The sequence below is a fragment of the Hyperolius riggenbachi genome, chromosome 1 (genome assembly GCF_040937935.1).
Source record: "Hyperolius riggenbachi isolate aHypRig1 chromosome 1, aHypRig1.pri, whole genome shotgun sequence".
Lineage (NCBI taxonomy): Eukaryota > Metazoa > Chordata > Amphibia > Anura > Hyperoliidae > Hyperolius > Hyperolius riggenbachi.
In genome coordinates, this window is record NC_090646.1 from 574,300,668 (window position 1) to 574,328,633 (window position 27,966).

At 44.8% G+C, this 27,966-nt stretch overlaps 1 protein-coding gene across 1 annotated transcript in view; it reads left to right on the plus strand.

Annotated features, from left to right (window-relative positions):
* EDIL3 (EGF like repeats and discoidin domains 3) overlaps window positions 1–27,966 on the plus strand; it is an 888,147-nt gene that overhangs the window by 589,324 nt on the left and 270,857 nt on the right. The gene's annotated exons all lie outside the window — the stretch shown is intronic.

A 27,966-nucleotide genomic window follows, 5' to 3' on the forward strand; every position in this document is an offset into this window, starting at 1 on the left:
CTTACATTATTACAACTATGTAAGGTGTGCATAGCGCTTACTACTGCTCATTAAACAGCTTGATGAATCAGGACCTTTGCGCTTTTCATCTGTAGACATGTTTTTCTCCTGGCGGACTGAATGCACCAGAGCTGTAGCCACTTAAGTTGCAATCCACAGACAACCAGCATCATTAGGGAGCCTTGCCCAAAAACTCCTTACTGTTTTACATACTGGCTTGAGCCAGGATTCAAACCTTGGTCAAAGACTCCAATCCACATCAGAGACAACAGCCTTCCCAGTACACTATCCAGCTGATCTGCTGAGTTTTGTGTACAGCTTTGTGAGAATATCTCAGGCAGCACTGTACTCTGGTGCTTCTGGATAAAATAATATAAACGGAGATGTTCATTCACATTTAATGCTAACTAAATTTACCAGGAGATTGGCTGTTACGCACAGTCTAGCATTTACCTGAATGCGTTATGCTGCTGCCTGTAATATGTCTACAGTTAGAAGCACCAGCTAAACGTGCAGCACTTATTTAAAGAGAACCCAAGGCAGAATATTGAAAACGTATTGGGACCCAGAGGCATGTCTAGTGCATAATGACATGCCTCTGTGTCTCTCTATTGCTGCTGCTACTCCCTCCTGTGCTCTGCTGTCCCCCCTGAAAATATTGCCAGGCTGTTTGTCGCTAGTCTGATGTTTACCTTGCAGCCTGTCAATAATTTTTCCAGCATTGCCTCCCCCATAGTGTAGCTCCCCCCGCCGCTCTCTGCCTTGCTAGCTTCCTTCAATCAGAAGCTAAGCCACGACCCAGGAAATTTTTGAGAAAATCAATTTTAAGTTTCTCGTTTTGAGTGCGGGAAATGTTTCAGCAGCCGCTGACTTTAAGCAGTTAATAGCAAAGCCCCTGTAAGTGCTAAAAACACCAAATTTGCAGGGTATGTTAAGAAGAGCAGTGGAAACAAGAGGGAACAAAAAAAATCAGCTAAAACAACAGATATTGTATTAACATGTATATAAATGTATTTTCATTTTTTTATATATATGTTCAGAGAGTGGGAAATATAAGAAAAGGGATGTGGGGTCCCCCCCTCCTGAGCCTCTTTAACCCCTTGTCCCCCATGCAGGCTGGGATAGCCAGAATGAGGAGCCCTGGCCAAGTGGGGCTTTGCACCAGCCCGCATAGTCCATGGAATGCCCCCCCCCCCCCCCCCGAGCACTTGTTCAGTTCATGGACAGGGGGCTCTTCTCCACCTCTGGTGCCCCAGGAGGAGGTGGGAATCGACATAAAAATGCAACAATATCAAAAAAGTCCTTTATTATTCTTAATTTACAATACATACTTACCTGTACTTTTGAAAAAAATGTTCCCATGCCGATATCCTCGGAAATGATCCCATGCCATGGTCTAGCTCAGGGTGCAAAGCCCCACATGGCCTGGCCTCTATATAATGGCTACCCCAGCATATACATGTCAATACATTATCTGTCATTTTAGCGCAGTGACTTTGATACCTGTTGCTTCTAACTTTAACATCGATTTCCTCAAAAACTATATGGTCTTTTTGAATTTTTTTCCTCTTGTTCCCACTGTTCTTGCAATTACAGGGGCTTTGCTATTAACGGCTAAAGTCGTCAGCTGCTAAAACATTTCCCACACTCTGAACATATATAAAAAATAATTTAAAAATACATTTACCGTATTTTTCAGACTATAAGACGCCCCGGACTAGGGGCGTCCCCAGATTTAGAGGTCAAAAATAAGGAAAAATAATTATGCTAAACCTGGTGCGTTTATGGTGCAGGGGCATCTTGTAGACCTTTGCCACCACTAGCTGTCTCTATGTAAGCCACACTGCCCAGCTCCACTACATTAACCCCTGCTAACCCCTCCAGCTATACTATACTACACTACACTCACCCCTATTGACCCCACAGATACACTAACTACACTCCACTCACGCCTACTGACCCCCAGATACACTAACTACACTACACTTACCCCTACTTACCCCCAGATACACTAACTACACTACACTCACTCCTACTAACCCCCAGATAAACTAACTACACTACACTTACCCCTACTGACTCCACAACTACACTACACTACACTACACTCTGCTGACCCCCAGATACACTAACTACACTACACTTACCCCTACCGACTCCACAACTACACTACACTACACTCAACCCTGATGACCCCTAGATACACTAACTGCACTACACTTACCCCTACTGACCCCACAACTACACTAGATTACACTCACCCCTGCTGACCTCCCATATACTAAAGTACCCTACAACTGTAGTATAAATCTTACCAGATCTAGCTGATGCTCCCTTCTCTCCTCTTCCACATTCCAGGAGGACAGCTCGGTCTTGCAGGGAGCAGAGCTGCAGACACCAACCTTCCCCCTTCGTCTGCCAGCCCGTTCAGTGACAAGGGGAAATGATGCTAGCATGCTGTGTCTGTGCTGGGTTACAACGCTGACGCTAGCATTCACATAAATAACTACAGAAGCTCCTCTCTGGTGCTGGAAACATACTTTTAATTGAGAGGGTCTGGGAGAAACTATAAGAAGGGATCAGGCAGCCCGAGAGAGCAGCTTCCGCACTTAGTTATATGAATGCTAAGTGCCAGCATTGTAGCACATAGCAGATAGCGCACACTAGCACCATTTCCTCTTCTCTTTGATGCCACGTGATGTTGCCGTGGGGAATCGCTGATGCCACGTGATGTTGCCGCGGGAATATCTACCGGACCAGCCAGAGCTCTCCTGCACGCTGTACTGTGACAGGCTACAGGCACGTATGGAGATAGAAGCCTGACAGGCTTCAGCAGGAGACTCATGAGAGAAACCCGGGGACCATGTACCTGACTTACAGTATGTCCTTTTTCTCCTCTAGCCTTCCGCACAGCCACATCGCTATTGCTGTGCATCAGGGTCACGCCGCTGGGCACAAAAAAGCCGCTGGCACCGCAGGCAGGATGTTAAAACTGCTGCAGAGGATCATGCTGGGATGTAGTATAATGAGACCCCATCACTCTTTTGCCGGCTAGCTATGCCCCCCACCCGCACTCTGAACCGTACGTTCGGACTGTAAGATGCATAGACTTTCCCCCCACAGTTTTGGGGGAGAAAAAGTGTGTCTTAAAGTCAGAAAAATACGTTATATACATGTTAATACATTATCTGTCATTTTAGCGCAATGACTTTGCTACCTGTTTCTTCTAACTTTAACATCGATTTCCTCAAAAACTATACAGTCTTTTTTAATTTTTTGTCCTCTTGTTTCCACTGTTCTTCTTAACATGCCCTCTAAATTTAGTGTTTTTAATTACAGGGGCCAAGTTGTTGGCTGCTGAAACATTTCCCACACTCAGAACGAGAAATTTAAAATTGATTTTCTCAAAAACTATAAGGTCTTTTTGAAAAAAATGTTTCCTCTTGTACCCAGTGTTCTCCTTTACATATCCTATATCCTGCAAGTTTGATGTTTCTAGCATGTAAGGGGGTTGTGCTATTAACTGTGGCTGGTGGATGCTGAAACATTTCCCACATTCAGAACGAAAATATTAAAATGGATTTTCGCAACTAAAAGATCTTTTTGAAATTTTGTTCCTTTTTGTACCCACTGTCCTCCTTCACATATCCTAGAAAGTTGGTATTTCTAGCATGTAAGGGGGCTCTGTTATTAACTGCTAAAATCGTCGGCTGCTGAAACATTTCCCATACTCAGAATGAGAATCGGTTTTCTACAAACATTTGTGGTACATTTGCATTTGAGTTTGCAAACTAAAAAAATTGATGTTCACTACATCACTAGCCTACTGTATACTGTATTAGACAGTAAAAAAAAAATAGGAGTTGAAGGACTTGAGTTACCATCTTCCACATGGTGACATGCCCACCGTATATACAAATATGCCCTACATCCCCTAGGTATGTGTGCAATGTTGTTTGTGTTACACAGGATCAGGGCTGTATGTAGTGTTCATGCTGTCCATGGCACCCTTGAGGGTTGACCCCACTACCCCACCACAATCACTACCACCTCCGCCATATATACTGTATATAGGACTGGAAAAGAACACTCCTGCTGGAATCTAGATAGTATCTTGTGTTGCAAGTTGATAAACTAGTTAATAAACTAATATCAGAAAGATATCAGTGGGTTTCCGGATTTACCACAAATCTGAACGTGTATGGACAGCTTAATTGTGCATGTACTATATTCTATTAAATCTCTAACATAGCATTTAATAAAAATGTGTTTTCCCACTTTTTGTTACCCATTCACTTACCATATTTAAAAATCAGAATCAGAAACTTTTATTTCGCCAAACACGACTGAGCCGTGCTCGGAATTGGGTTTGGCATGTACAGGGCTAGTGTGGAACAGGACATACAATACAGTAAGAATACAAATACAGGAGTTTAACCATAAACACGAGAAACACAGAGTTCGAGCTCAAGCATGTAAAGTGTGCAGCAGTGCAGTCCTGTGCCTCCGAATGCTACTTGTAGTGGGGCAGATACTTTGTGCACAAGTAATATTGTCTGTTTACAAACTACAAAGTCCCAAAGCACAGCTTATCTGCTCTAAAAGCTGCCACTGCATTTTATTCATAGATTTTAATATATAAATACAGCAGCTATCTAGTGAAAATGTATCATCTGTCTTTGCTTGTCAGCTCAGTACAGTTCCATTTCAGTTCTGTGGTTGTCAGTAACTAATTGTAGCAAGAGAGGAATGTAAACAAAATATACTATTATCACCTCTTTGGATATGGATCACAAGCTGAAGGAGCTTTCCACTGCAGAACAAAATGCTGTGTTTAACTGTGTGAATGCTTTTCTGCTATTTTTTTTTTTGTGATAGTAGGTTTAAGTCTGTAAATAATCTTTTAGAGCAAAGAAGAAATGCTGAGTTTCAGACCATTTGAATAGTGCCTGTATGTAGAGTTGGGCCGAACCTCCGATTTTAGGTTCGCGAACCGGGTTTGCGAACTTCCGCGGAAGGTTCGGTTCGCGTTAAAGTTCGCGAACCGCAATAGACTTCAATGGGGATGCGAACTTTGAAAAAAAAAAAATAATTATGCTGGCCACAAAAGTGATGGAAAAGATGTTTCAAGGGGTCTAACACCTGGAGGGGGGCATGGCGGAGTGGGATATACGCCAAAAGTCCCCAGGAAAAATCTGGATTTGACGCAAAGCAGCGTTTTAAGGACAGAAATCATATTGAATGCTAAATGACAGGCCTAAAGTGCTTTAAAACATCTTGCATGTGTATACATCAATCAGGTAGTGTAATTAAGGTACTGCTTCACACTGACACACCAAACTGTTCACTGAACAGAACAGGTATGCAGTGGCGGGTTCACTAAACAGGTATACAGTGGCGGGTCCACTGAACAGAACAGGTATGCAGTGGTGGGTCCACTGAACAGAACAGGTATGCAGTGGTGGGTTCACAGAACAGGTATGCAGTGGTGGGTTCACAGAACAGGTATGCAGTGGCAGGATCACTGAACAGGTATGCAGTGGTGGGTGGGTTCACAGAACAGGTATGCAGTGGCAGGATCACTGAACAGGTATGCAGTGGTGGGTGGGTTCACAGAACAGGTATGCAGTGGTGGGTTCACAGAACAGGTATGCAGTGGCAGGATCACTGAACAGGTATGCAGTGGTGGGTGGGTTCACAGAACAGGTATGCAGTGGCAGGATCACTGAACAGGTATGCAGTGGTGGGTGGGTTCACAAAACAGGTATGCAGTGGCAGGATCACTGAACAGGTATGCAGTGGTGGGTGGGTTCACAGAACAGGTATGCAGTGGTGGGTTCACAGAACAGGTATGCAGTGGCGGGTTTACAGAACAGGTATGCAGTGGCAGGATCACTGAACAGGTATGCAGTGGTGGGTGGGTTCACAGAACAGGTATGCAGTGGTGGGTTCACAGAACAGGTATGCAGTGGCGGGTTCACAGAACAGGTATGCAGTGGCAGGATCACTGAACAGGTATGCAGTGGTGGGTGGGTTCACAGAACAGGTATGCAGTGGCAGGATCACAGAACAGGTATGCAGTGGTGGGTTCACAGAACAGGTATGCAGTGGCAGGATCACAGAACAGGTATGCAGTGGTGGGTTCACAGAACAGGTATGCAGTGGCAGGATCACTGAACAGGTATGCAGTGGTGGGTGGGTTCACAGAACAGGAATGCAGTGGCAGGATCACTGAACAGGTATGCAGTGGTGGGTGGGTTCACAGAACAGGTATGCAGTGGCAGGATCACTGAACAGGTATGCAGCCAGGAAAAGCTAAGCCTAACTAATCTTTCCCTATGAGAGACAGACAGCAGCTCGCCCTACTCTCTCTAATGCAGGCACACGAGTGGCCGTAATGGCCGCCGCTGCCTGCCTTATATAAGGGGGGTGGGGCTCCAGGGGCTAGTGTAGCCTAATTGGCTACACTGGGCCTGCTGACTGTGATGTAGAGGGTCAAAGTTGACCCTCATAGTGCATTGTGGGGCGAACCGAACTTCCGGAAACGTTCGCCAGCGGGAGGCGAACGCGAACCACCGAAGTTCGCCGGGAACCGTTCGCCGGCGAACCGTTCGGCCCATCTCTACCTGTATGGTCACCTTTAATGAGAATGGTGCATCTGATGGCATTCCATTAGGTTTCCCTTCTACCTGCTATGGAAAACAAAAGTTTGCTTTCTTAAAACAGCATCTAAGGGCAACAATGGATAATTTGCATATATTCAGCAGTGTTGCTCTGGGAGACATCTCAAGCTCACTCCAACCTGAATTATTGCAAATTCTTTCTGTTTTAAGAAAGCAAACTTTTCTTTTCCATGGCATTTTAGTAAGGGGGCTTTTAGGACCATTGTAGTCCCTTACACACTCCAATGAGTTCTGGGTCACCATGAGCTTGCTGGTTAGTCTGTACCTCTCGGTGTTTCAAGCCCTACTCCATAGAGCCAAATTAATACATGACATGCACTGATGAGGATCAACCAATCTGAAACAGGCTGTATTCATGTTGGATAATTATGTCTCAGTGCAAATTAACAAGATGACACATCATTGCATTCCAGTGCATCTGGAGGTGTGTTAAGCTTCTAAGGGCAACAATGGTTAATTTGCATATATTAAGCAGTGATGCACTGGGGGGACATCTCAGAGCTCACTCCAACCTGAATTATCACTAATTCTTTCTATTTTAGGAAAGCAAGCGTTTGTTTTCCATAGCATTTTAGTAAGGGGGCTTTTAGGACCATTGTAGCCCCTTACACACTCCAATGAGTTCTGGTTCACCATGAGCTTGCTGGTTAGTCTGTACCTACTACTTGCCCAACCTACATTTAAAGTTTTGAGTTTTTTAGAGTTTTTCACAGAACAATAGATATACTGTTTGTCTCTTCTGAGCTGCTCTGCCAGAGTACTGCTGTTGCAGATGTGCTTCTTGTAACAGTGCATAAACTGTATGCCCTCCTCTGTTCCAAGTCCTGTCCTTCAGCTTCCCCTGTCTTCCTAATCAACAGCACATAAGCCAAACACACTGTGGCTTCAATTAATCAAAGGCTGTTTGATAACAAAACCCAAATCGTTAAAATACTGCATTCAGTATTTTAAACTTGTGTGTGCTAATTCATCAATTTTTTCACAGGTGCTGTAATTTACCGAAGCCCATTGACAAAAATCCTTGTTCAGTAACTGTTCTCTGTGCAGTGAGGGCATTGCAACAGAAAAGAGGCACCCCCAACATCCCTTTAGATGTGCATGTTATACTTCCTCTGCTTGCTCTGAATCTGCTCTGACACTGTCCCATTAGTCTTAACATTTTATTCAATTGTCACAGCTTACATAAACTGCAAAGAAGCATTACACATGCCCTGCTTACGTGATTTTTCCCACAAAATCCCACTAGCTCCACTGCAATTTAAGCAGGAACTGAAGGGGTTACACTACTGAAGGGTGGCAGGAAAACATCTTTTGTCCTTTTCTCTCTGCTCACTGCCTGGCGGGTAGGAAAACTAGACCCTCCCACAGAGCCTGAGCTTTCTATCATGGATGAGTCAGGGGCTTGCAGAGGAAAGAGAACTGTCCCTATTGGCTCTCTAAGTCTATCAGTCAGAGGAATATCCACACGGAAGGCATTTGAAGCTGGTTACCGACAGAGGAGAGCTGAAGGTAATCACCACACATGATTCTGTGTGTTACCGAATGCTGTAACATTGACTAATTGACATTTACTGACATGTGTTGAGGTATTTACTGCACAAGTCGGTAATTTACTTCACTGCTTGGTAATTTAAATTTTTCGTGCGGTAACAACCTTGATGAATTGGCATTTTCCTAAGTGCTCGGTAAAACGAGCTGTTTTCAGCATTACAGAATGCGGCAATGCTTGAAGAATTGAAGCCATTGAGCTTGATTCACTAACCGGCGCTGGTGAGCCTTAATACCTAGTGGGTGCAAACCACGGAGTTAGGTTCGCGCACAGCAGCGGGCACAGAGGTAATAGTGCACGGTGCGACGATAACGTCACACCCGCTGCCCTGTAAACGCTGCACTCGGTGTGCCAAAACAGCGCATCGGGTGCCCCCAAAGCGGCGCACTATAGTGCCCCCCGTTATCGTCGCACTGTCACTATTACCAGCACACCATGCTGCGTGCTCTGTGCACGCGGCTGTACGCGATGTAGCTTTTAGTGCGCGCAAAGTAGTGTTAGGCGAACATCCAGATGTTCGGGTTCGGGGTGGTTCGGCCGAACATGCCCCCGATATTCGGCATGTTCGGGCCGAACCCCGAACCCAATGCAAGTCTATGGTCACCCCGAATATGCCCCTTTGGAGCCCCCTATAGGGTCCCAGCATAAAGGGAGAGCATGCCCTGAGCGCGAGGGGGGGGGGGGGGGGCGTAAATGCCTCCCCGCTAAGCTCTCCCTTCTGCTGGTCCCTATAAAATTAAATATAATTCCCCCGAAAGTACCTGGCAGGCTGGCAGGAGGAGGGCAGGAAGAGGGCAGCCGGAGATCATAGGCGCTAGTACCATCTGATACTTCCGCCCTCTCTCTGACGCACTTCCTGTTTACATTTGTAGTCGCGTCAAGAGAGAGCAGAAGTGCCACGATGATGCGTACGAGGGTACGCGCCATCTACATGATGACACGTACCCTCGTACGCGTCATCGCGGTACTTTTGCTCTCTCTTGACGCGACTACAAATGTAAACAGGAAGTGCGTCAGAGAGAGGGCGGAAGTACCAGATGGTACTAGCACCTATGATCTCCGGCTGCCCTCTTCCTGCCCTCCTCCTGCCAGCCTGCCAGGTACTTTCGGGGGACTTATATTTAAATTTATAGGGTCCAGCAGAAGGGAGAGCTTAGCGGGGAGGGGGGCATTTCCGAACCCCCTCCCCCCCCCCGCGCTCGGGGCATGCTCTCCCTTTATGCTGGGACCCTATAGGGGACTTTGTTCGGCCGGACACAGCTGTGTTCGGCCGAACACAGAAGGCCTGTTTGGGTTCGGGCAGCGTGGCCGAGCACCCTCCCGAACACCATGAGGTGTTTGGGGGGTGCCGAACTGAACCCGAACAGGCCAAAATCCGGGCAAACCCGAACAGTGGCGAACACTGTTCGCCCAACACTAGCGCAAAGCTACTTTTGGTTCACTAAGTGGCTTTTCACTTCGGCGCTAACACTTAGCGCTGATTAGTGAATCAAGCCCTATGTCTCCAAATTTCACAGCAAATGTCTTATCGTAAAGCGTGAAATTAAAAAGATGATAGCAAATAATAATTAAAAATAATTCAGGAAAAAAGTATGTTGGGCACCGTCCCTCTCAACCTACTGTTCATAGCAATGACCTTCCCTTGCCTATCTGTAAGTATGGCCCTACATCATGCATGTGATATCACTCATTCACAATTATCCTGTTAGGCAGACAGGGAAATCTGAACCTAGACAAAGTTGTTTTTGTTAGAAGAATATTGCAAGTATATATTGGAATATGAATGTCAATTATAGGTTTAATAATGGTATGTAGGTAGTAGGTCCACTTTAAGCATTCCAGTGATAGCCTTACTATATAACTTGAGCACTTTTACAAAACTTTAAGAGAGAGTTCAGTCTAAATAGAACTGTGGGGGTATTTTTCACTTTCCCTACAGAGACAGAAAAGCTTGATGACTTTCATAAATCAAGCACTGTCATTCTCAGCCTATTTATGGACCATCGCCTTAGAATATACACCAATGTACACCAATGAATCAAGCATGCAAGTAATATTTTAGGTTGGACAACTTATTAGCAAGTCAATCTCATCTTAAGCTGCTGCTGCTGCTGTTGTTATAAAAGACAACATATATTAATAAGTAAAATGGTCTTATACTGTAAAAAACAAAGCTAATGAAGCAAAAATAAAACCAACATACACCATGGGGCCAGATTTACTAAGCCTCGGGTTTGCATATTGCAGAACTTCAGTTTTCATCTTGTAAATATGTTCACCAGAAATAATCAGTTGTATCCCTGCTGTGTGATGTACAGAAACTCTCTGTCTTAGCACCATTTCTGGCATGCCACACACATATATCCCACATTAAACACACACATAATGATAAGTTAGTTGTTTTCCCTAAAACTGTCCTTAAACTATGCAAAGAACATTAGGCTATGAATATGGTAGGGACCTGATCGTTAGTTCCTCTGAGGGACATGCTGAATGGGAGAACCAAAAAGAGCACAAGGGCATTGACGTAACTACAATTCATGGGGCCCCAAGCAAAACTTTGTTGGGGCCCCCAATGTTCACACACCCCTTCTCTTGCCTCCCCTTGGTACCCATCATGGCCTTGGCGCCCATCTCACAAGGGGCATAAAACAAGTGTGGCCATCATGATCTTCACACCCATAACAAGTGCAGCCACAAAACCACCTGATTTAAAGTATAGTCCCCTGTATCAGAGGAGGGAAGGTTAGTAGTTGGACCCCTGTGCAATCGCGGGGGCTGCTTCCCTATACAGGGACACCGGAAGCCCGATTTGGTGTAGTATATCACTTGAAGGGTTAAAAAGACTCTGAGATAAAGAAAGTGGCTGTTTTTTACTTACATGGGGCTTCCTCCAGCCCCATAAGCATGGATGCGTCCCTCGCCGTCCTCCCGCGTGCCTCCCGTAGTCCGCCCGGAATCCTCCGTTCAGACCCAATCAAACCTAGGTACACGGGCTCAGTCTGACTGAGTGACATCAGCCGGGGTGTGCAGAGGGTCCGCACATGCACAGAAGGCCCCCTGCTGACGTTGCTGAGCTGCATACCAGAGAAGATTTCGGCTTAATGGAGGACAGCAGGAGGAAGGCGAGGTACACATCTATGCTTATGGGGCTGGAGGAAGCCCTGGATAAGTAAAAAAAACATTCACTTTCTTCATCTCTGGGCCTCTTTAAAGAAGATATGTATAGCCATAGAGGCAGGCCCGGATTTACCTCACAGGAGCCTATAGGCACAGATGTCCTGACACCTTAGACTTTACCCTCCATGAACCTCCAAACCCCCACCAAACTTTACCGCAAGTGTGCTGGCTGGCCCAGCTGTCACTTCTCCTGTACTTCCCTTGCCCATCATAGGTAGCTACAGGTGTCTCTTAGTATTAGGTAGCCAGAGGTACCCTCAGTATTAAGTAGCTAGAGCTGCCCCTGACTGAAGGGAGATCTCGTCAGTGAAATGGCAAGAGCAGGGTGGGTGACCTTTTATTTACACACTCATTAGTGTTATAAATCACCTTTCGATCCGGCACCAGCAACTTCTTATAGTTGCGTCTCATAGCCTGTGAGATAACTTGACTCTCAACACAGCAAGCAGGAGATAGACTTTTCTCAGGCTTCTTCAATATTTAGGGAGTTTATTCACTACACAAATATACAGATACAATTCATCATATCCTAGCAAAGCAGATCCTCATGTTTAAGTTCTTGGCGTTACAGCTCTTGACTAACTTTCCTCCTGAATGTTAGTCAGTTACCTTCTTTCTAGACCACGTTACTCTAGACTACCTATGTACAGCAGACATTAGATCAGATTACATAAAGAATTAAAATACTTAGAGGTCCCAGTTAGTGATGGGCGAACATCCAGATGTTCGGGTTCGGGGTGGTTCGGCCGAACATGCCCCCGATGTTCGGCATGTTCGGGCCGAACCCAACCCGAACATGTCCCTTTGGGGCCCCTATAGGGTCCCAGCATAAAGGGAGAGCATGCCCCGAGCGCGGGGGGGGGGGGGGGGGTGTCGGAAATGCCCCCCACCCCTCACCACTAAGCTCTCCCTTTTGCTGGTACCCTATAACGTTAAATTTAAGCCCCCCAAAAGTACCTGAGGAGGAGGGCAGGAAGCGGGCAGCCGGAGATGCTAGGCGCTAGTACCATCTGGTACTTCCACCCTCTCTTGACGCACTTCCTGTTTACATTTGAAGTCGCGTCAAGAGAGCGCAGAAGTACCACGATGACACGAACGAGGGTACGCGTCATCTACATGATGACACGTACCCTCGTACGCATCATCGCGGTACTTCTGCGCTCTCTTGACGCGACTTCAAATGTAAACAGGAAGTGCGTCAAGAGAGGGCGGAAGTACCAGATAGTACTAGCGCCTAGCATCTCCGGCTGCCCGCTTCCTGCCCTCCTCTTCAGGCACGGGGCATGCTCTCCCTTTATGCTGGGACCCTATAGGGGGCTATGTTCGGCCGGACACGGCTGTGTTCGGCTGAACAAAGAAGGCACGTTCAGGTTCGGGCAGCGTGGCCGAGCACCCTCCCGAACACCATGAGGTGTTCGGGGGGTGCCGAACCGAACCCGAACAGGCCAAAATCCGGGCGAACCCGAACAATGGCGAACACTGTTCGCCCATCACTAGTCCCAGTCAGCATCTAGGTATCATGAAAGTAGGAAGGAGAGCAGGAATCAGAGTGCGCTCTGTCCGCCTGTCCCGGGTCTTTAATACCGACTAGGAAAGAGTTAAATGTGACCTCATCTTCGCCATCCCCCAGACCCGACTATTGGCTTAGCCCCCTCGTGGTGTCATAATACCCACCTACTCAATTAATATTTAATGTCACTTTTCCCTTACTTACTGGAATGTGGTATTTTGGTAAACATGGCCTATGTTGATTGTTCTTGTGGTGTACATGTTGAGGTCAGTGTAGGCCTGTGGCCTTCTTTCAGGAACATGTTACATGAACTCAGTATCTGCGTGTATCATCTGCTTCACGCAGACACTGAGATGCTTCTGCCTGCATCACAAGAAACTCTATTTATTTTAAAGGCATACTCTGCAGACAAGTCTTTTACATAAAACTCAGGCCCAAATCACTGAGGCCTACTTAAATTATAACAATCCCCCCTAAAATGGCTTGATCCGCAGATCCCAACTTCTGAACCCAACAGTACCTGGTTTCTTTATGTTTCACTTTTCGATGTTCGTGCTCACACAACTTCTCTGCTCTAGGCGGTTATCCCTGGGAGAGAGGGCAAGACCTCTTGGTCTTCCTGTAACCAGGCTCTCTGGGGGTGCCCTACTTCTAAGTCCCTCTATACTACATGCTCAGCATTTGCGTCACTTGCGTATCACTCACAAACTTGCATGACCACAGAAAAGTGAAACTCGTTTGTCTGTTACACAACGGAGCAGTGCCAGGTGCCTTCTAAAAGAGCACCTTTAAACAATCAGCTCCATCACAGGTACTGCTACACCTATACCCGTAACCCTGTATATCCCTTAATTTGGAAATATTGGTTCATGAGATTGTTTATGAGGCACCAATCTCTTGACCAGGTTAATTTGTTTTGCCTAATTTGACACACAACCTCACCTGGATAATGATGCCTAAAGTTGTCATCCCCATCCAGACGACCAGTGGGTGTAGGAAGAAATTTTGAACTGCAGAGGCCCAGTCCGAGTGTCCCTGGAACATCGCCAGAAACCTTTTCCACCAGGTCAGACTGGAACTTACCTGCTTATTTTTGTGTTCTACCTCGTTAAGATCACCTGGATCATGGTGAAATCTTACCTCTCCCTTAGTGTACTGTTTGTTTAACCGTTGTAACAAAGTGTGGTCGTCTTGGATCAAACCCTGTTCCCCTTTGTCCCATGTCGTGTTCTCTTTCAGGATGGGAAATTCACGTGAAACTTTGAACTTTAGAGTTCTCTTAACAATTTGAGAAATAACGTCATCAAACCTGGATGACTTGATCCATATGGGATCTCCGCTCACACAATATGTTCCCCTTGACAGATCCCCCTTCTCGGAACAATTATGCAAATGTACCTTAAATGTATCCTTAGACATGATGCTAAAAAAACAAACGTTTCCTTCAGCCACCGGAACTATTGGTTTGGCTTTAGGGCGGATCTTTTGAATGGTAGCCACGCATTCTGTGTTATTGAGCCAGCAGGCTTCTTCACTAAATTTGACTTGCCCCAGCAAACACAGGTACCTCTGTGAGAATTGCCCGCATGGGGACAACTCTACTTGTTTCACCTCCCCGTCTAGCACCAAAAAAGGTTGACCTCTCAGGTCATGGTGTAAGACATGTGTTGAGGTGGGAACTAAGGAAGTGGCGGTGCCTAAAGAAATGTTGCACTGTTTCCATTTGTTCACCCAAACATCTCGAAGCTTCCATGCAAAAGATCCTTCTCCAGAAAAATCGATATACCTCCCCTTGTCCAATCTCCGTTGTACAGGATCTTTTAGCCTCTCCCTGACAAAATATGTCCCCAACTGTCCTGATTGGACCTCTTCCCCCCTTATGTCCCGAGGCACAATATGTACCTGAGGTCGGGAAGACTGTACTCTCTGCAATTTTTCAATTAAGAGTACCTCTTCACTTACCCACCTAGCATGAGGATAAGCGGCTGCATATGGACTGTGTAATATCGTCCCCTGTTGTGACCCGTGTAGTGTGGAAGGGGTTCCCTGTGTTGGCTTTCCCTCCCCCGGGACCGCTCTCCCCACCCTCTTTGTCACCTGGAAATGTGGCTTGATCTCGATTTTTACTTCTTGTTTCGAGAACCACCAACCCTCGGCTTTCCAGCCTTTATGTGTGTATAGTTGTTTCAGAGACACCTTCTGTTGGTAACCCCAGAGTGTGATGTTGTCACCTGCATCTCTCTGGTAGGAGAATTGACGCCTCCTGCTCGTACCTCTCCAATCTGGAACCATTTCACTCTGTATAACCAAGACAAGGTACCCCCGAATCACACACTCCACCTTTTGCATGTACCTATTGTATTGCAATGTACCTTTTACCAAAACTTTGGATCGGTGCATCGATTCTGGGAGTGTGGCATTCAATAGCAGATTTACACTGCCATTCTATTCACACTGCCCGAACACCTGACCCTTCAGACCTTTCACCCACATTGTGCTATGAAATTTGTTTTCACCTGGCACAAGTGCTCTTTTCTTCCATCCCTGCTTGGTCCATCTGTGCCAAGCAGAGGGAGGTGTGAAAGGATTAGTACCTTTGTCACCTAACATCAACATGTTTGGGCCTTGTGTTCTCATTAACCCCTTATTATTTATGAGAATGTCCTCTCTTCGTTCTCCTAGGACGAAATGGCAGCCTTGGATCACCATCAGCACGGTACTCTTCATTATAAAAGCACCTCCTTGGGAAAGAAAAACATTAGCACTTTGCATTATGCTTTTGCTCAGTCAGTTTTTTTAGTCTCTTTCCGATCTCAGGAACCTTGTTTTTTAGTCTCTTTCCAATTTCAGGAATCTCGTTTTTTAGTCTCTTTCCAATTTCAGGAATCTCGCTATTCTCCAAACTCAGATTGGCATCGGGAACCTTTTGCTTATCCGACTGACATCTCCATCTTTGCTGCCAGCACTGCAGCTGTCTCGAGTCCATATTGCCAAACTCCTGAAATCGAAATACAAACAAATCAATTCTTATTAATGATTTGGGATTCGCCCTGCGGCTTGTACTCTGTACACTGTAAATTGATCAATATATACCGTAATTGATCTCGTTGCTTTATGGTTCTCATGAACTCTGTTTACTCTTTTTGGTAGATTGGAGTTAAACCTCTCTCCCCTACCTGAGTACTATCCTAAGTACTTACCTGTGTAAAATATGCTCCCGCGGACTTCACCTTTGGAAGCTCACACCTCATTGCAAGCTCTCTCCACCCCCCCTTCTGTACATACGCGGTCGTCACATGCACAGATTACGGATGCCACACACCTGTTGCTGCTTTGCAGGTGAGCCTGCAATGCTCTTACTCATTTTCCCATTCACTTATCTAGAACCTCATTGCGATACCAGCTCTGCTAGAAGTTCTGTGTGTTGTACCCTCTGACCAATGTTTGGCGTGCTACTACCCCCATACTACAAAAAAAATGGCTGCCTCCCTGTAGGAAGGAGCACTTTGCACTTAAACTACACAGGGTGCAGGGCTAAGCATTCCAGCATCAAATGCCTGTATGCAAATCCCTGAATGCCCACTTGGTAGGTAGTCGTATGGCAAACCTGTACTGATACACTGTCACACTGTAAATGGCAATTCTTTCATCTTTATAATTGCCCCATGAACTGCTGCCAGTTCTTGTTCTTTGTGCTACACTTGATAGGAGCTGGAAAAAACATATTTGACCAATCAGTGGACGAGAAAAACGCACAAACAGTCCCAACCCAGCATTGACCTCCCAGTCAAGCTCTGGCCCTGTCCACGACAAAAAACGGAAAAAACGTTACCGCTCTACAGCCGCGGCGACGGATCCCTGGATTGGTCAACTACTTTTTTTCCAACTCCGGCACCCCCTGATGCACTGTCCCCCCTTTACTCTATTGGGAACTCATGCTGCACCACCCGTTAAGGTGCCTCACTTAAAGGAATAATCCCATAAGCAACCCACTACAGATACTTTCCTGATCTGCACTGCACTTGCAAATCCCACCCTGGGAAATATCTGACTTCTACGTGTCTCCCTGCACCTAGCTGGGAAACACTTCCTATCCGTAACCATGCTAGTCTCGCAGCAACTGCTTGTTGCACGTACTCTGGCATTCCTGTCCCTGGACCCAGGCTCTGGGGAAATACTCCGGGATCCGAGATACTCAGTAGAATGTCTCATTATCACTACCATCCCTTCCTTGCAGCTGCTCTGCCCGGAGCCGCGAGCACAGCCTGACGTGATGTGGATCCCCCAGCCCCTCCTCCCCCCTGCCATGACGTGTGGGGGCCATGACTCGTGGGGGCGGGCCCTCCCCAATGCCGCCATTTTGAGTCCTGAACTGCCAGCTAAGATGGCTGCTATGCAATTTCCCATAGCAACCTCTTAATCCTATACACATTAGGAAAAAAACAAAACCAACAGAACAAATATTTCATGCCTAATTTCATATAGCATCAATACATATTGCAGAAAATCAGCATTCCGCTACATACACTCTCTGAACTACAGGCTCTACCCTGCAGAACATCTTACAAACACCCCTACGGACAGAAGGAAAAAACATGCTGACCGAAAAAAAAGTACAGTAACACCTCACCCACTATCTCAGCTTTGGCTATAAACTGTTTCATACCTTCAAAGCGACCCAGAGACATGGGCTGTGCATTCCTGTCTACCCAGCTCACCGAAGAAGAAGAAAAAAAAACATACCTCACACAGCTAACCAGTGCTATGCACCCTACAACTGCTAAAGACACACAGCTTGAAACTTGAACTGCGTCTCTCCCTTGCTTTCCTTTCTACCAGTCTCTCCCTCATCCACTACTACTAGACTGAAACACCGCTGGCTTATCTCTGCTGCGGGGGACCCCCCCCCCCCCTCGCACCTCTGGCATGCTTCCCAGACTCTGTGTGATGAGAACGAAGGGGAAAAAAAAACAGCAAATACCACCGTTAACAACTGTCCAGCGAAAGAAATCATGCCCGTGAACAGACAAACATATATATATATATATATCCACTACGTAAGCTATAACATGCAACACAGGAACATTAAAGCCAGTACCATGCACGCTCTACACCGAAGCTGCACCCCACCTTACCCCCCCTCCCACCTCTCACAGGAGGGAGAAGAAGTACGCAGCCTCCAGCAGCTGCACAGAACACCGAACACATTAAAATACAATAAAGATAATGCAATATAACAACGTAAATCATACTTGCCTGTACCCGGACTTTGTACGCCTGCCAATTCGCCCAGCCTTTGCAACTTTTCCACGAAACTTCTGATTGGACCCCCAGAACTCCTGAGCGTAATCTCTCTGTCCCCACACTGGCTGGCTCAGTGGATCGATCTCCTCTGTGGCAGTTGCGAGCCCGCCTCGGAGTGTTCCTCCCGACCCTGTTTAGGCTTTTAACTGCATGTGCACTTGCAGCTTAAGTTTAACGTCCAAGACTTTCGCCGCTGGTTTCCTCGAATTGCAGCTCGTGTGCTGGCTCACGCACACCACTTATCAGCTTGATAAGCTTTCCAGTCCGCGTCTACTCCTCTTGTTTCGCTGTGGAATATCTTGAAAACTTCGGCCCCTGGCCCCTGTCTGTCTGTTTTGCTAGACAGTGAAGGGTTTCAGCACCACTGTTATAAATCACCTTTCGATCCGGCACCAGCAACTTCTTATAGTTGCGTCTCACAGACTGTGAGATAACTTGACTCTCAACACAGCAAGCAGGAGATAGACTTTTCTCAGGCTTCTTCAATATTTAAGGAGTTTATTCACTACACAAATATACAGATACAATTCATCATATCCTAGCAAAGCAGATCCTCATGTTTAAGTACTTGGCATTACAGCTCTTGACTAACTTTCCTCCTGAATGTTAGTCAGTTACCTTCTTTCTAGACTACGTTACTCTAGTCTACCTATGTACAGCAGACATTAGATCAGATTACATAAAGAATGAAAATACTTAGAGGTCCCAGTCAGCATCTAGGTATCATGAAAGTAGGTAGCAGAGCAGGAATTAGAGTGCGCTCTGTCCGCCCATCCCGGGTCTTTAATACCGACTAGGAAAGAGTTAAATGTGACCTCATCTTCGCCATCCCCCATACCTGACTATTGGCTTAGCCCCCTCGTGGTGTCATAATACCCACCTACTCGATTAATATTTAATGTCACTTTTCCCTTACTTACTGGAATGTGGTATTTTGGTAAACATGGCCTATGTTGATTGTTCTTGTGGTGTACATGTTGAGGTCAGTGTAGGCCAGTGGCCTTCTTTCAGGAACATTTTCTCAGTATCTGCGTGTATCATCTGCTTCACTCAGACACTGAGATGCTCCTGCCTGCATCACAAGAAACTCTATTTATTTTAAAGGCATACTCTGCGGACAAGCCTTTTACATAAAACTCAGGCCCAAATCACTGAGGCCTACTTAAATTATACCAATTAGGGCTCTGCATAGGGAAGGAGGGATGGAGGCGCTCAGGGAGCTGAGTGAGCCGGCTTTCCATCATCAGGCGCCTGTAGGCATGTGCCTACAGTGCCTTATGGTAAATCCGACCCTGCATAGAGGTATACTCACAATTCTGGGTTGCTAAGGTAAGCAACCAATTAATATAGCATATGGGGAATAATGTCCTCACTCAGCCATGGTGTAGGTAGTGGTTGCTGTTCCTTACATATAATCTTATGGTAAAAGCATAACATTCAAACCCCCCAATGGGGTGAAAATGTAGGAAAAACTACAACTGCTGGAGGTGTCCAAAAATATATAAAACAACAACTAAAAACTGTTTAAAAGAAGATACATGTTGGCTTACCTTCAAGAAATCAGTTGGTCAGTTGTTCAGACTTTTATCCTATCATTGCACAAAAACATTATTAATTGAATAAAAGTCTGGAAACCAGACCAGCTGAATTTGTGAAGGTAAGCCAACACCTACCTTCGTTCTAATCTGAGCCTTCAACAGTTATTGATTTTCCTCTGAGGGACAGTGACATGACTATATGGACTCTGTGAAGCACTGTAGAAGATGTCAGTGCCACATAGATACACAGTTATAGTTTTATACACTGTACTAGCAGACCCAAGCCCATTTAAAAACGGGCTCTAGAGTCTGTTTCTTGCCGCCGCATGTTACTGCGTGTGCACCCACCGCACACGTGCGCGCACCCGCCGCACCAGCGCGTGCACCCGCCGCACACACGTCCGCCCGCTCACATGCCTGCCCAGCTCCCTGGCCCCATCCTCCTGTGTCTGTGAGGCTGGGTCTGTGCTGCGCACATGCGCAGGAGCGAAAAAGCACGGACCAAGCTACACAAGGACAGCGTGGCGCAGGGACACAGTGGTTTTATTATAGAGGATACATTGTGTTAAATGAGTTGATAGCACTCACACCTTCCACCATCTGAGCACATGTTGTGATCATGCAAAAATAATGACTATTTGTGGGACAGCCGATTACAGTAATGAGGTGTATGTAATGCCACTGAGGTGTGTTTTCTGAGAATGTGGTTATGTGGTTTCTCATGTACAAAGCAGTTATATAGAGCTGTCAATGCGAGTGGGCTCACCTTGAGTTTAGTAACAGCTATAATTCTAGAAAACAGGTCAAAGTTGAGAAATGGACCTTTAATGGCACAGACAGGTTGTTGTCAAGGAAAGAGTCATGATCATGTCAGTGTGCTCCTACCTGACAACAGAAAAGAAAAGCATGGTGCTTGCTTAGTGAATATGTCATGTTGATTAATGCTAAGAGCAAAAAAGGCAGCAGTGTACAAAGGTTAGAGGTTAGTACAAAACATTTATATGAATTATCACCTGCAGCACATTTAGCACAAATATAAGAAACTAGCATCATGTGTGGAGCAAGCTTTCTCGCTACAACTTTTAAGATGGCCATAGGCATTCAGAGGAGAAAAAACAAGGACAGCTTAGCCATGTTCATCCAAATATAATTTCCTGTTTACTATTTTGTTTCTGATTAATGGATAACTATGCTAACTTGACCATATTTATAACTGTACTCCACCGCTTTTCACCAATTTTCCGAAGTTTGGGTGAAAATGGGGAAGAATTAGAACCCCTGTCAGATCTCTCTATAGTACTGCAGCACTTTCCATAGTGCATAGTCATGTCACTAACTCTCATTCAGAGGAACTCACAATCTAATATTGTTATAAAAAGTAGATGTATTTGTTTTGGAACTAATTAATTAATTATATGTTTTTGGGATGGGGAAATAATACAGAATTACTGGAGGAAACTCATACAAATAAAGGGGGTCATAAAAATTCAACCAAGTTGTCCAGGCCAAGAATTTAACTTCAAACTCTAACTCCACAAGGTGAGGGTGCCTTTGCCACCATGCTGCCAGAACAGTCTAAATAAATCCATAAAAACACACTGAAAAGCAGATAGCATATGAACAGATTAGGATTTAGTGCCTAAATGGAGTTGAACCCAGAATAATCATCATACAGGAAAGCTTGGCTCCCAGCCAGAGCATTGGGTCCTACTCTATGAAGAGGAGAGGGTTAAAAGCATGACTGGCTTCCTGCTGTGGGAGCTTCCTGTGAAGTTCTCAGTGATAACAATAGGCATTGGGGAACAGTGATCTGACCAAATGGATCACTAATCGTTGACCAGCGAGATTAGAAGACAACTGTACATACTATTATAAATTATCATTTACGCTAAAAAAAAATTTAAAATGTGTACGTAGCTTTAGCTACTTGTGCTTTGTTTTGCCTTTAAATAGCTTTACATTTATGTTTAAATAGCATTTGATTTCATCTTCATGATCACCCACTAAATTAAAAATAACCAAAAGAGCAGACCAGTAGAGCAAGTTACAGATGAAAACATGAAATGCAAAGTGAATAATAATCAAATGTGATTCAAATACAGGCTAACATGCTGCATAAAGTAATTTCCTTAGTTTAAACAGTGTGCTACAGATCAATTTCAAAACAAACACAAATTAAATGCAAAAATGAACATCAGTTTATGTAAGCCCTTTTTCCATGGCTTCCATAAAGAATTGTGCAATTCAGGGGTCCAGTGTTGACACATGATTAAACTTTTGGGGACCGCTCGTAGTAAAACCTACACCGCACTTGTGGCAGGTCTAGCCTGATGCGGCGTAGTATTTACGCCGCCCGCTGTTTCCGCTCCCAACATGATCGTGCGCACTCGAGAGGGGAGATTAAGCTGTCATATGACAGCTGACATCTCCCCTCAGTGATCAGAAGCCATTTTGTATGGCTTCTGATCACATGATCACTATGATTGCCATAGTGATCACTGTTACAGCTGTGGCGGTAGGGGGTGGGGATCCATTCACCTTCCTGACGGTCCCCCGGTGATCGGCGCTCCCCTCTGCTCCAGCCGGCATCCCCACTCACTCTGACATAAGTCCCGGGGCGGGGCTTGATGACGTCATCAAGCCGTGACCCGGATCTTAGCGGCAGTACGAGCGGGGAGGCTGGCCGGAGCGGAGGTGTCCACAGCTGCTCATCGCTGGAACCTGCTAAAGGAGGCTCATCGCTGGAACCTGGTAAAGGCTGCTGGCTACAGGGGGGACATCTGGCTACAGGGGGGACACCATGCCCAGCAAGCCACACTGGGGATTCAGCTGCCTGACCCCACCCCCCCCAAACGTGCCCCCGGACGTAAAATGCCTGGTCCTTAAGGGAGTTAGGCAGTCGGTCCCCAAAGGGTGAAGAGGGTTTACACAGAAAGCCTAGATGATAGGCATGGCCAAACAGATCATTTGCGGCAAGCCCCATCGATTTTAATGGCCTACAAGTCTCTGAAACCTTCAGGGCATCTCTGCAGCCACAATTTCTTTAAAAAAAAAGATGTACACAGTCATCAGTCTTTTACCAGGATTGTGACTATTGTACGTTGCCTCTTCCCTTCCTGTCATTCATCTATCCTATAGGGGAGAGGGTGTTCCTTTATTTTTGTTACCCTTATATAATCCATGTGTTTAAACAATAGGAATACCATTGTCAAGTAAAATGTCCCTCAGCTTGACCATGTGTTTACAAATGCATTGCTGGTCTTTCTTTCTAGGATTCAAAATAAAGCAAGCGTCGGTACTGGAAAGAAATGGTTCCATTTCCACTAGTGAAATAAACAAAGGATAAGCTGAACAAACAAGTTGACGCAACAATTCCCTGGCTAGAGAAATTCGCAGTTACTGAATCAAATCTCAAGGGCCCATTGAACACACTAGATGGTTTAAGAAGCATTCAGTCACATCAATCCCAGCTGCACAAATAACTGCAGAAGGATGTTGAAATAAGCTTTGGGCATGGCTGACTTTCACATATGTTGTATAGAGCAACTTTTCCATTAAAGTCCAGCTAAACTTAAAATTGAACAGGGCAAATTCTATTAGCAATCTGGTTGATAAGTGAATATAGACAGGTATAGTAGAAACGTGGTGATGGAGTACCCGTTTCATGGGCCAACACATCTGCACTACATATTGTTTCATCTCCTCCCTGGATTCAGCTATTGGTTTGGTCACTCATCACTGAAAATAGTTTAGTAAGCAGCTCTGCAATAGAAAGTGCATTGTCTCAACATGAGAAGTATCGGCCAATCAGAGAGGAACAGAGGCGTGGGAAGGGAAAACTGGAGGGAAAGAGGATTCAGCCAATCAGGCTGCATTATTTAAGTCTGATAGGAAAGTAAAGAAGCAAAAAAAAAAAAGACAACCCAGCATGCTCTGCAACTTCCTTTGTGTGGCAATGTACCAAATAAGAGTCAGGTGAACTGGAGAATGATCATTTATCAACAAGGAAAGTAATAGTGATTTTTAACTTTTGGATTGCCTGGTTAGCATCCATATTACTTGTTTACCAGATAAAAAATAAATAATAGATTTTTGATTTTATGCCTGACTGTTACACTTTAAGGAAACAAATGGGAGCAACTCAAATGTGTTTAATGCAGTGTAAAATGCAGCTGAATGACAGCTGTTGCAACACCATGTGTATCAGTACTTGACATGTGGTGGTATTACTCAGGTCAGAGAGCAGCAACATGTTGCCTCTAAGTATGGCTGCAGTTGCACTCAGATTTAACTCCATTGGGGGACTCCCTGTCCAGTGTCTGAATCGAGTTCTAACAAGCGCCCGGTTGGTGCACAAGAGCAGCTGAGAGGCGGTGAATTCAGTGACTTCAGCTGCTCATATGTAAGAGGCCTTAGAGTTGGCCTATCAGATGCAAATCATATTGAGTTGATGCACATTCTATGTTAATTTTATGCAAATATAAACAGCTTTGAATTTGACTACAATCATTAGCTAATGATCAAAATCATGGGCTGCTACACTGTCCAATGGTCCAATTGATCCATTACCAAGGTGACTGACCAACTTTGCATAAAATTAACATAAGTTTGCCTCAACTCAATATTAATAGCATCTTATTAATCATCTTGCGTCTGAGTCAGGAATGGGCCAATCAGCTGACATCGGAGCCTTCAGCTACACGAGAGTGTTTTAATCGTTAAAAGGCAAGGAAATTAACCTCCCACTGGCTTCTTTTTGTTGGGCATTAAGATTAATGAGGTACTGCCAAAAAGGGTTTGTTCTCATGCTGCAAAGCAATTAAAAGTTGCAAGAGTAGTGCTGGCCTGACTTACCCAGATCAGTACACCTATACACGGGAGAGCAGCTGACTCTCGCATACCTCGAAGAGAGAGAAGCCTGCACCACGGCCATACAAAATTATTTTTATACAGCTGTGCTATAAATAAGAAAGTATTTTATTCAAATGTTTTAGCAGCTTTTGTGCTGCTCTTACACTTAAATTTCAACAGAACACATACATTTGCATCTAAAAACTATTTCCAGGCAAAGGCTTTCCTGCCAGCCTCAGTGGTGCTTTCAGGCCCGGATTTACATCACAGGAGCTTATAGGCACAGATGTCCTGGTACCCTAGACTCCGCCCTCCATGAACCTGCAAACCCCCGCTGAACCTAAGCACAAGTGTGTTGGCTGTCCCTACTGTCACCTCCCCCTTACTTCCCCTGCCTGCCATAGGTAGCTAGGTACCGCTTAGTATTAGGTAACCAGAAGTATACGCAATATTAAGTAGCTAAAAGTGCCCCAACCGAAGGGAGATCTCATCAGTGGAATGCGGAGAGCAGGGTGAGTAACCGCTCATTTATGCTCTGCTCAGGTCTATCCATAGGGAAGGAGGGAGGGAGGTGCTTGGGGAGGAGATTGAGCCGCCTTTCCTTCATCAGGTGCCTGTAGGCACGCGCCTACAGTGCCTTATGGTAAATCCGGCCCTGGGTGCTTTGCATGAGCAATGGTCACAGGAGAAATACTGAAGACAACTGATGTAACATATCTCATGTCGTTCTGCTGTACATCATCATCACCAGTTTCCATGCTTTTCCTGCTTCCTGCAGCTTATCCATTGAGAAATGCTGAGGACAACTGATCTAACATGTCTCATGTCTTATGGTAAATCCGGCCCTGGGTGCTTTGCATGAGCAATGGTCACAGGAGAAATACTGAAGACAACTGATGTAACATATCTCATGTCGTTCTGCTGTACATCATCATCACCAGTTTCCATGCTTTTCCTGCTTCCTGCAGCTTATCCATTGAGAAATGCTGAGGACAACTGATCTAACATGTCTCATGTCGTTCTGCTGTACATCATCATCGCCAGTTTCCATGCTTCTCCCGCTTCCTGCAGCTTATCCATTTTGCAAACAATTAAGCATTGCTTATAAGAACTTGTAAACTTTGAAAGTCATCAGAGAGTATGTTTTATTAAGAAATACATTCTAGGTAATCTTTCCGTAGTCAAAAGGTTACAGTTTCATCTCAGCATGGAGAAAGAGTTCATAGCCATTGGGGATCTGCAGTAAATTCACTATTATGACTTCTGAGTAAACTCATCTCATTATTAGAGAAGAAATACAGTGTTTGTAGATAGGAGAATTACAGAGCTTTGTGTGTCCTTCTGGGAAGCCGGTAATGTCTGGATGGAAGGAAAAATCAATAACAACATAAATAATTTTACATTTTACCAGAACTCTTCTTGCCGAGTGCCTAATTTTAATTCTAGTGGGGAGGCGATGCACAGTTACACTTACGGAAAGTCTGCACACATACAGCGGATGAAGCTTTGTATTTACTTTCTTAGATAGCTAATGTAAAACATGAAATAGTGTGTCTGTCTATCCACAAGCACACTTATAGAAGGGGTTTATTTATAATACACCTATATATTATCTAATGTATTAAAGCGTATAAAGCAGATATATTATTGGACATTTCTCCTGTCTTATTTGTCAGCTTTTAAAGGGAGTTGTAACATCCAAAAATAAAAAATAAATAAATATTAGAACCCCAAAAACCTATGTAAACTGTAAACCTCTTTCTTTCTAAAATAGGTCCATTTTTTCATTATTTTTTTTTTACCTCATCTAGGTGACTGCCTGACAGCAGTGCCAGTGGGATTGTGGGAAGTATTTTTTTACAGTAACAAGCTTATCTCAGCATGCAAAGCTTCCTATTTTGAATAGGATAAGGACACTATGTCCAGAAGGTTATTGAATCCTCCCTTTGAAGAGTTTACACATTTATATAAGCCTGTTGTCTTGGTGACTTTTGCTGTGGAAGGGACAGTAAGCGGTGGCAGTAGGGAAGGACAGCAAACACATAGCTTAGTTGAAAAAAAGAGGAAGCGGTTAGAAGTGATGTCACTTTTAGCATCACAAAGAAGCAGTAATGATGGAAACCAGCAGAAACATTCTTTTTTTTATATCACAATTCTCCTAAATCTGACAGTGAACAATAAAAACAACAGGATAGGTAAGCTAAACAAGTAATTTCTCTTATTGAATATTTGATTTCAGTTAATTTGGAGCTTTATCCCACTCATCAAGAGTTTACAAATACAGAAGGCATTGTGGCTCATTCAAAAAAATGTACCTTATAAATGATGTCATGATTTATCTATCCTTATCAGTCTTAACTTATAATGTATCTCTATTTATTTATCTTATTGATTATCTGTCCAAACATAATCAGTTGCCCTTTAAGTTTTTTTTGCAATTTAAAGACAAACTTTGCTCATTTTGGCATCACTATAAACAACACCTTGTCTCCCAGAATGCTCGAGGAGGAGAAATTTGCATACGTAAAAAGCATAGGCTAAACATCACGGGAAGACATACCAGTGGTTACATACCAACCACTATATAGTTATATATAGGTAAAGTGTTTCTGTTGCTTAAACTAGGATTGTTAATCTAAAATTAGGTATCCTAAATAATAAACTACATTGTACTGTATGTCACTACAATGCCTCTTTAATATACAGTATTTGGAGAAAATATTTTTTCGTTACAATCTGCAGTCAGCCAATAATTTCCTAAAGCTGACAGTAAGTGTAAAGGATCGCTATAATGACAAACTGTAAAGAGTTCAGCAGGATGTCAGGCAACTGGTTTTGTTTAAAAGGAAATAAATATGGCAGCCACCATATCCTTCTTAGTTCAAGTGTACTTTAAAGAGACTCAGAGACGAACAATACTAAAGCTCTTATACTTACTTGGGGCTTCCTCCCGCCCCATAAACACGTCTATGTCTCACGCCGTCCTCCCATGGTCTGCTGTTCGGCTGTGGTAAGCCCCGGTAACAGGCTCAGCTTTGTGCCAGTCAGAGTCTACTGCGCATGTGCAGACCTCCCGCGCATGTGCAGTAGACCCAGACTGGCGTCACTGAGCCTGTTACCGGGGCTCACCATGGCTGAATGGCAGACCGCGGGAGGACGGCGTGGGACTTAGACTTGTTTATGGGGCGGGAGGAAGCCCCGGGTAAGTATCAGGGCTTTAGTATTGTTCGTCTCTGAGTCTCTTTAAGGGCCAAACTGAGGGTTTTTCAGGCAAAAATGGAAGTTCCTTTTAAATCTTAAAAGCTAATGGAAATCTTAAAAACCAACGGGACATATGCATATAATAGTAAA